A 9930-nucleotide genomic window follows, 5' to 3' on the forward strand; every position below is an offset into this window, starting at 1 on the left:
TTTGACAAAATGTCACGTGACCTCGGTGACCTTTGACCTCAAATATACATATTTGTCCATAACTCAGTAACTACAAGTTCTACACCCTTCATATATGGTATGATTGGACACCTTATGACGCCACATACTGTACCTCATTAGTTATGTGCATATCTAATTTTGAGCGAGCCAATAGAGCTAGGGGGTCTGATTTTTGGTATATAGGGATGACTTAGCAATTCAATTTTTTTGACAAAATGTCACGTGACCTCAGTGACATTTGACCTCAAATATACATATTTGTCCATAACTCAGTAACCACAAGTGCTATACCCTTCATATATGGTATGATGGGACACCTTATGACGCCACATATTGTACCTCATTAATTATGCGCATATCTAATTTTGAGCGAGCCAATAGAGCTAGAGGTCTGATTTTTGGTATATAGGGATAACTTAGCAATACAATTTATTTGACAAAATGTCACGTGACCTCGGTGACCTTTGACCTCAAATATACATATTTGTCCATAACTCAGTAACTACAAGTGCTACACCCTTCATATATGGTATGATTGGACACCTTATGACACCACATACTGTACCTCATTAATTATGCACATATCTAATTCTGAGCAAGCCAATAGAGCTGGATTTCTGATTTTTGGTATATAAGGATAACTATAGGATAGAAAGTTTTGACCAAATGTCATGTGACCTCGATGACCTTTTATCTAAAATATACGTTTATGTCAATAAATAAGTAACCACAAGTGCTATGTCCTTTATATTTAATAGGATGAAAGAATTTATGACAACACACGCTTTACTTCATCAATTATGCACATATCTAATTCTGGGCAAGCGAATAGAGCTAGAGGTCTGATTTTTGGCATATAGGGATTAATTAGCAATACAATTTTTTTTTCCAGAATGTCACGTGACCTCGATGACCTTTGACCTTGATTATACATATATATGCATAATTCAGTAACCACAAGTTCTATACCCTCCAATTTTGATAGGATAATAATCGCAATCATACCAATCCATAATCCAATAACACTAGGTCAAAATTTGTAAGACAATAGTTGTAAACATAGACACAAAACAGCACAGAACAGACAGTAAATAGACGGTACAAACAAAGTCAAATTCATGAAAGAAAGATATATGGACCTCTGGCCAAAAGACCAAGAAGTGATGTCAGGTGTTTCGAAAATAGTAAGCGCATCCTGCCCCACATGTGGCACCCGCCATATATCAATTTGTAAGTCAGATAGGTAGTGGTCACTAACTAAGGCCCAATGTCACCGATGCCATCAGTGATCATTTGTCGAAGAGAGATATTGTATTTATCTACCAGCTTGCGATACCTGCCAAAAAAGCGTTTGAATGTAGAGACAAGTCTTGCTCTGGTGTAACCTTGATTTAACAGTTTGAAAGAGAGATGGCCATGTCTCTCTACAAAATCACCATATGAACTGCATGCTCTTGCATATCGTATAAGCTGGGAAATGTATACCCCATAAGCAGGTGAGAGTGGAATGTTACTGATGAGGTGTGGAAAATTAATTATACTAAAGTTGAAATCATCTCTCTTGTCATATAGCCTAGTAGAAAGGTGACCATTGGAGTCAAATTCAAGTAAAATGTCCAGATATGAAGCAGAAGAGGCCGTTTCAGTAGTTTCTTTAATCTCCAATTCTGGAGGATAAATCATAGCGAGATATTTACTGAATTCAGAGTTATTCAATGAAATAACATCGTCTATGTATCTAAATGTTAGGTTGAAAGTACGAGCTACAGAGACCTTTTTCTGCTTGATAAGGTTCTGGATAAATTCTGCCTCGTATGAGAACAGAAATAAGTCGGCAAGTAAGGGAGCACAGTTAGTGCCCATGGGAATTCCTATACACTGTTGGAAAATGTGCCCTCCAAATTCAACAAATATGTTGTCAATGAGGAAATCAAGCATACTGATAATGTCTTTCTCGGTATAAAACACTTTAGCATTAGTTGTATTTTTAACAAAATATGTAGAATTATACCCTAATACCACATATTTGTAACGGCGTGAACCGTTTTTGTAGAAAAATGCTTGGTTGATGATGTTTTTTAAGCGTTCTTTCATTTATCATGTGGTATTGTGGTATACAATGTGGAAAAATCGAAAGTTTTAATAGATGTTATTTTTGAAACAGATCTTGATTTCAAATTTTCCAAGAGTTCCTTCGAATTTTTTAATATCCACATTTGATTTATACCACTCCGAGAAAAGACAACATCACAGTATGATTGAAGTCCCCGTTTAACAGTACAAAGAACAGAAGTCAGTATCTTCGATAACTCTGTTGTTGAACATTTTGAAGATCCTGCGATAAACCTAGCTTTGTAAGGTGTTTTGTGGAGCTTTGGTATCCAGTATAAGCTAGGCAACTTATTATGGTCATCCTTTGTTGTAATATTAAAATTATCCATGAATGACTTATGGTTTGCCAAAATTTCAGATTTGTTGAACATTGATTGTCTGTAAGTGGAGTTGGTTGAGGTCTTAGTTACACCAAGTTCGTCTATAAGACATTCAAAATAATACTTCTTACAGACAAATACAATGTTATTGGCAGCTTTATCAGCAGGGACGACAACATATTTGTCATGGATATCATTCAAACACTTAACAGCATCAGGATCTTTAAATACAGAATATAGATATTAGACCTTAAGATGTCACATCTTGTACCTCATTTATTATGCGCATATGTATTTCTTGGCTGGCCAATACAGCTAGAGGTCTGATCTTTTTTCCCGATTTAGAACCATAACTTAGACATGCCTCATGTGTTTCAAATTGGGAACAACGACATAGACCTATGTGCCCATAGATCTCAACATATACACTCCAGTGATACTTCTTAATGACCACATTTCCCTGCCCCATCAAGACTAATATTCCTTTACAAGTGGGGACTATGTCATTGTCAATGACTTGTTTACATCGTAATTATTTTCGTATGCACAGCAAATGTTTGATCACTTTACACCTCTGCGCGTCACTGAATGATTGACAATTGTTTGAATCGCGGAACGACTGTTCCCTGGGGGCCATTTCCTTTGTTACGAAAGCGATTTTTCCCCTAATCGTCGTAATTTTATAAAGCTTTGTGAAATTTTGCGGATACTTGTATGGCCTACGTGTTTATGAAACAGTCTATGTTCAGTGTTCTGCCGAGGCCGCGGCCTTGCGCCATTGCCGCAAAAAATAAAATTGAAGACCCCAAAAAAATCAATCATCGGGTCCGGCAGGCGCAGCACTCCGTCAGTCCCACTAAACTTTCGGTAAAAAAATACACTTATTTACGCGAAAGGCCAAACGCGGAAGTAGACATTCCACGCTGCTCATGCGTGCATGCTGCTCGTGAGAACATGAGACGTGTTGCTTCCATAGCAACCTTCAGTGATTTTTTATTTGCATAATCGTGAACTAGGTTTTCATCGGCTAGATTCAAGTCAGCCAGTCAGCGTCTCTGTTAAATTCAATGCCTCAGAGTACTCTCTGGCAGTGGAAGGGAAAATTGCTTCCGTGAATAAATCAAAACATAGAGGCAGAACAATTCTTAGTTTTTTTGGACCAATTCCGCCCTAAAAAGACAAATCCAACAACCGGACGAGTGAAGACAATACGATCGAACATGACATCGTGTCTCAGCTGTTCACATCCTCGGAAACTGAAAACCAGTGCACGCCGCTGCCATCCACATCGGAAACGCATCAGTCAGAAACAGAGCAGTCTCAAAACATTGAGCAGCCATGCATCGGAAACTCAGCCTTCATTGAGGCAGGCCAGTGTTTCCGTTAATGCAAAATCCTGCGTATTTTACGTAAAATTGTTCTGAAATACGCAAAGTAAATCATGACTGCGTAAACTAATACGCATTGAGAAATGCCCCATGACACGACGTACTTGCCGCACTGCATGTATTGCATTGTATTGCCTGAATGTGTTCAATGCAGGACAAAATTAGAACATATGCACCTGCTTGCAAGTGACATTTATCATGATATTGCAACATTTTAGATTTTAGCAGACCGCAGCACTTTATGCAACATTGTATTTCATCATCACAAAACGTCACGTCAATCAGTTCTGTACAGACAATGGCACTACAGATGCAAAAAATTCGAGAATGGATCGAGTCTACGTTGTTGGTAACACAATACAGTTAATGGTCATTACGTCGCATGTTATTTGGAAAGTGTTTACGGATGACCATTTAGAATCTGTCGGGTTGCATTCTTGAGAGGTCCCGCTGGACTTTGAACAGTATCTGCTTTTTGTTGGCCTTTGAAAACACTAATTTCACAGTCAGAAGGTCTTTTCTTTGAACATGAACTCATTGGGCTGCTCAACGATCATATACGGGACTTGCATCACGGCATGGCAAGCATTCAGCTACACCTTGAAGCCCCCCAGGTTGTTGTTTTTTATTAATAGAGCATGCGCATTACAGGAAACCCTCCAAGTTCTACAGAAAAGACTGCCCAACTCACATCAGATACGGATTCCTTAGCCGTACGCATTTTGAATACATTTTACGCAAATAAAAACTCAGTTGCGTAAAATCATACGCAAGTTTTGAAATTGTCACGTAGGCAGGCATGTTCAACGTCTTCATGAAAATTTGTTACTTGATTTCAGCTGGCTCCACTACGATGCCAAAAACAACCAAATGACTTGCAAAGTATGCATAAAGCATAATAATAATCGAAATACGATGACCCGAGACAACATGAATTTCCGAACGAGTACACTTACTCGCCTTGTAGACTGTAGGTAGGACCATAAAACCGCAGCACTCATGGAATCTGCGAGTTCGAACTTCGAAACAACAACATTGGTATGGCATGTAATAAAGTGAGAATGACCCCCTTTTTTCAACAGCGACCCACTTTTTGAGCTTCCATGGGCCCTCAGACCCCACTGATGCAAAAGCTTGGCAGAACACTGATGTTTATGGTATGCCAATAATGTTTGTTTGAGAATCGCTTCGGCTGATTTTCACGGAGCTGTCTACCTTGCTGTTGCCAGTTGTCACTCAAGCGCCATTATGAATTTTCGATGAGTTGGGGGTCTTTTATACCCCGCACCGGGGTTTTACTTCAGCTACAGTTCTGTTACCTTCATTACATGTTCTATTTATAGGTCAGTTTCCAGTTCATTCAGATTTCCCTAGTTACTTTGTCGCTTTTGGTTATTTTAGCTTCAGTACTTATTTATCTTTTTACCCTTTTAAAGTGTAAATTACTGACATTTGGTTACTTACTTGATTTACTCTTTTCATTTTTGACATAGACAACCATTTACAAAATAGCACTTGCTAGTCAGTTTGATACTTTTCACTATCTATATATTAAATAAAATTTGCTTGAATTTCACATCAATTCTCGTCCTGTGTCACTCTTTTGCTAGCCTACTTTGTCCAGCCTGGAGGTCCACTTTACATCCTGTAACTTTTCACATTCCCAGCTCCACATAATGGCCTGTCCAATTCTGTCAACAGTCAACTGACAATGGTTTCTTACAGATCCTTACATTTGATATATCTGTATACTCTCAAGAAAACTTGCAGTGTATATCTATATACATCTTATCATTTTCAGTACCATGTAATTCCCGTGACCACCTCTATAAAACACCGGTCCATAACAACAATGATCATTTCATATATTCAAATTCTGATAACATCTACAGTTTCACATTGTTTCAGTTGTGTTACCCAGTGCCGTTGGCGCTTTTTTTATTATTACCATTATTTAGGCTGAATGTAGATTGATGGAAGAGCAGAGACGTGTTCAAGTCTATCTCCATGAGAGTACGCAGGATGAGCTAGCGAGGACTTGTGAACGTGTACTAATTGAGAAACATCTAGAAATCTTCCATGCAGAGTTCCAGAATTTGTTAGATGATGATAAAATCAAGGTAGGTAATAAGTACTCAGCAACAGTCTTATTTATTGTTTCTGTTTGGGTTTTTAGCTACTATAGACTATAGTCTATAGAAGCTATTGGGATGGGTATCCGTCCGGCGTCCGGCGTCAGTCTGTATGTATGTATGTATGTATGTATGTATGTATGTATGTCCGTTTGTGAGGCGTCCGTCCACTCAAATATCTTGAGAACCGCAGTACTTACTGATTTGATATTTGTTGTGTAGATGAAAAATATGATTTTAAGAAACAGCTTTTTTTATTTTTTGATATTGTTGAAAATAGGCAAATTAATGCCAAAAAAAGGTGTTTTTGGTAAAAAATCTTCTTCTTCATAACCGCTGGTCAGACAGCTTTGTTATTTGGTATACAGGTCCCTAGGGATAACCCAACTTAGATTTGTTCAAATTGTGATGAAATATGCAAATGTGTATTTTTAAGGAATTTTTTGTCATTTTTGCAAAATTTGACTGACATTGTATGTAGTTCTTGTACTGTATAAACCCTATCAATTCATCTAGAAAAAAATAATTAATATGATTTTAAATAATTGAATTAATTGGGAATCATCAAAGCCAAATAATTTTAGTGTGGAATTATCAGAAAGTTCAACTTTTTGTGACAGTTCATAGTGAAATGCTTACCATCTTGGAGGATTAAAACATGTAAAGGCAACTTTCCTGAATCCCAACTTTGATATATTCTGAACCACCATTTATGTTATCTAAAAGAAATTGCTCAAAATAGTTTGTCATGATAGGGTGGTGAAATAACTAGAGATAGAGAAAGTTCTAATTTCCATTTATGGTTGACTTGGTAAGGATAAAATAGGATTACTTTTTGAGGAAAAAAATAGAGTGGTCAATTAAAAGAGTGGTCAAAGTGATAGGGTTTTATGGTAAAGCTGGGCTGTAAGATTCCTAGTGTTATTTATAGCAATTATGCAATCTGTGTAAACAGTGCAATGAAAGTGTAACATGATTCCTTATAATGCTTTTGATGACCTTGAACTTCTTAAGTTACAAACATTTGTCTCTTCAGTGTGCTTTCTCTGAGTACGTACAGTCTCAACTTATTCAACAGAACTTACTTACAATGTTAATTTGAAAGTTAAAATGTGCTTGGTTAAAAGGATGAAAATACTGATATTAAAAGATAGAACCAGCTCAAGATTCTTTATAACCTGACAGATATGCTGATATCTTGATTTAAGCAAGTCTTGTGTACTTTAATTAGAATGTAATTAACTCTCGTTTATTTGCTATTATAGACTACCGGTAATATAGTCTGATGAAATATGCAAATCTGTATTTTTACGGAATTTTTTTTCCATTTTTGGTCAGGCCATCCTGAAATGAGCTATCAAAGATATCCACCTTCTTCATCAATACATGTGTCACAAAAGGTTATTCTCTACATAACACAGCAGAGCTCTGTCAACTGTTGAGGCGCTTGTTTTTCCAAAACCGCTGGTCAGACAGCTTTAATATTTGGTTTACATGTCCCTAGGATGACCTTAGTGAGATAGTTTCATACAGTCAGGAAATACTTAATTTTGTATCCATGTCTATAGTAGCTTCAGGGACTTTGGCCCTATGTTTTACCTTCTCGTGTCTATTTATAGACAGAGAAGGTATTAGAGTTGAAAACCAGTATGCTGGTGTCAACTACTTCCGTCTGTCAATACTTCCGTCTGTCAAGATCCGTTGACGTTATATGCCATTGTGATGGGTCATATCATAAACTGGTGGGGGTGTTCATGGTTCAGGTTGAGGTGTAGGAGAACGATTTTGAGCTGTGACAAAAATCAAAAGGGACTTAGCGGCATAGCCACAGTGTTACATGTAAGCCTTTCTCCAAGGTTTCTTAGTTGACTACGATCTATTACAGACTACTGAGCTGACGTTAGGGGTACTCACTTTGTGTTTGCTCACTCTGTGTGCGCTAGTGTTTGGTACTGAGTTGCGTGGATATCCCTCATGGCCTCACGTGATATGGGCCTGTTGCATAATCTGCAGATGACATATGCCTCTGAGTCTGAAAACGGTCATTGTGTAAGCCTGTCGGCATTTTCCTTGCATTTTTTCTCATTTAATTTTGCAAAATATCGGCGAGTACCTCAATATTTCAAGATAACTCTTTCTTCCCAATCGTTTCCTGGAGTTTCAGAGTCATATGAACGAAAATGAGTGAACGTTTTAGACAGGAAAATCGGACGTCGGCCATGTTCATTGTTTACAGTACAATCAGAAGTTTATGTGGAGGAAATAACTAACAAACACTGTTCATGATGCCCGCCCTCTAGAGGCAGACCTTCCTATATGAAGTACCACATTTGATGCTTGTGGAAAGCTTGACCACACAAAGGAGCATTTAAACATTTAGAAAATGACAGATTGAAGGTATTCTGAAAATGTCAAATACTGAGGAAAAATGCGCAAATATTCAAAATAAACAGGTTAACTGACTGGTCAGCTATAAAAAACAATGAAAATGTTTATGATCAAAAGTTTTTGAGATGCGCACATTTTAACAAATACAGAAATTATTTAAATTATAAATATAAGACCAAACTATTTTTTCAGGGATGGGACAGGTTGGAAATGAGGGGTGAGAGACAAAGGCACTCCTATTGCTGCATGTGGATGCAGCCACACCATTTCATTTACAGCACACTTATTCACTGTGTTGTGTTCAAGTTCCATATTGTACTGACTGTCATACAAGGATAACATAAGCAAATCAAATCAAATTAGAAAAGGATCAATGCTGTTGTGTGGATTTTGCTGAACATGGCTGATTTTAATATTTCACCCTATATATTTGGTATCCGGCAAAGGCATATTTTGATGTAAAGTCAAAATTAACACTACATTGCTGACAATATATTTTACCGTTTCTGCATGAACTTTTCTTTTTTTAATTAAAGTATAGTAGTACTCCGAACAGATTAAAAATATCGTGATGTCAACTCATAATTTTACATCACAAAGACAGTAATTCTGCCAATTTTTTTTTGTTTTTCAGTCATTTTATAAATTTTGCACTGCACAAGATGATTGAACAAATTGCAATGTGTGAATTTGTAAACTCAAAGAATAAAAATCCTTGGTCACAGATTAAATTATTTTTTGAAAAGAAATTTACTCTTAAACGTTTTTAGCATATATTCTTTACACGGTCATGTATTTCAAGGAAAATATGCCTATTTAAAACAGTAATTTCTTCACTTTCAATTTTTTTCAATACTATGACAATTATCAGCCATGAGGAAGATAAGATAAGATAAGATAAGCGTTTTTTCATCATTTCCACAGGACTCTTTGGAAAATCTATTAAAAACAGTTAAAAGTGACTTAAATGATCACTTGGTATACATTTAATTTACAGATGCCAGGTTGTGTATATCACATGCACTCAGGTCAGTAGGGAAGTGCGTCATTACTATTTTGGACTGTTAATTCTTATTTCTGAATTATTTAACTTTTTTCCACATTGAACTATCTTTAGGCAGTTTATACTGTAGCTTAGAATTTTTTGATTGATGTATTTAATCATCTTTTGGGTTCTTTGGGTCCATATCCCACCTCATGCCCCTACATCATCAACTATTTACAACAACTCCATGCCAACAACCAATTACCTGACCTGGCCACACATTAGAGAAGGTACAGCGTCATTGACGGTATTTTTTTAGTGTATGTAAACAGTTTTTTTATGTCTGCTCACATTTTTCATAGAATCAGAATTTCCATGCATTGCTAAACAAAGATGTGCAGTGGTGGCAGGATGCAAATGTAGCCATCTTTGGTTCATGTCCAATACAGCCATCTTTGCTTCATGTCCAATACAGCCATCTCTGGTTCATGTCCAATACAGCCACCATTGGTTCATGTCTAATACAGCTATTTTTGCTTCATGTCCAATACAGCTATCTTTGGTTCATGTCTAATACAGCCATC

At 36.9% G+C, this 9930-nt stretch overlaps 1 long non-coding RNA gene across 1 annotated transcript in view; it reads left to right on the forward strand.

Moving 5' to 3' along the window:
• LOC139124784 (uncharacterized) overlaps positions 1–5955 on the forward strand; it is a 57410-nt gene extending 51455 nt beyond the window's left edge. The window contains exon 3 of the long non-coding RNA XR_011550034.1: positions 5800–5955. This is a non-coding gene — a long non-coding RNA (uncharacterized lncRNA). The remainder of the gene's footprint in view (positions 1–5799) is intronic.
• Positions 5956–9930: the final 3975 nt, after the last annotated feature.

The sequence above is a fragment of the Ptychodera flava genome, assembly GCF_041260155.1.
Source record: "Ptychodera flava strain L36383 chromosome 23 unlocalized genomic scaffold, AS_Pfla_20210202 Scaffold_24__1_contigs__length_23054250_pilon, whole genome shotgun sequence".
NCBI lineage: Eukaryota > Metazoa > Hemichordata > Enteropneusta > Ptychoderidae > Ptychodera > Ptychodera flava.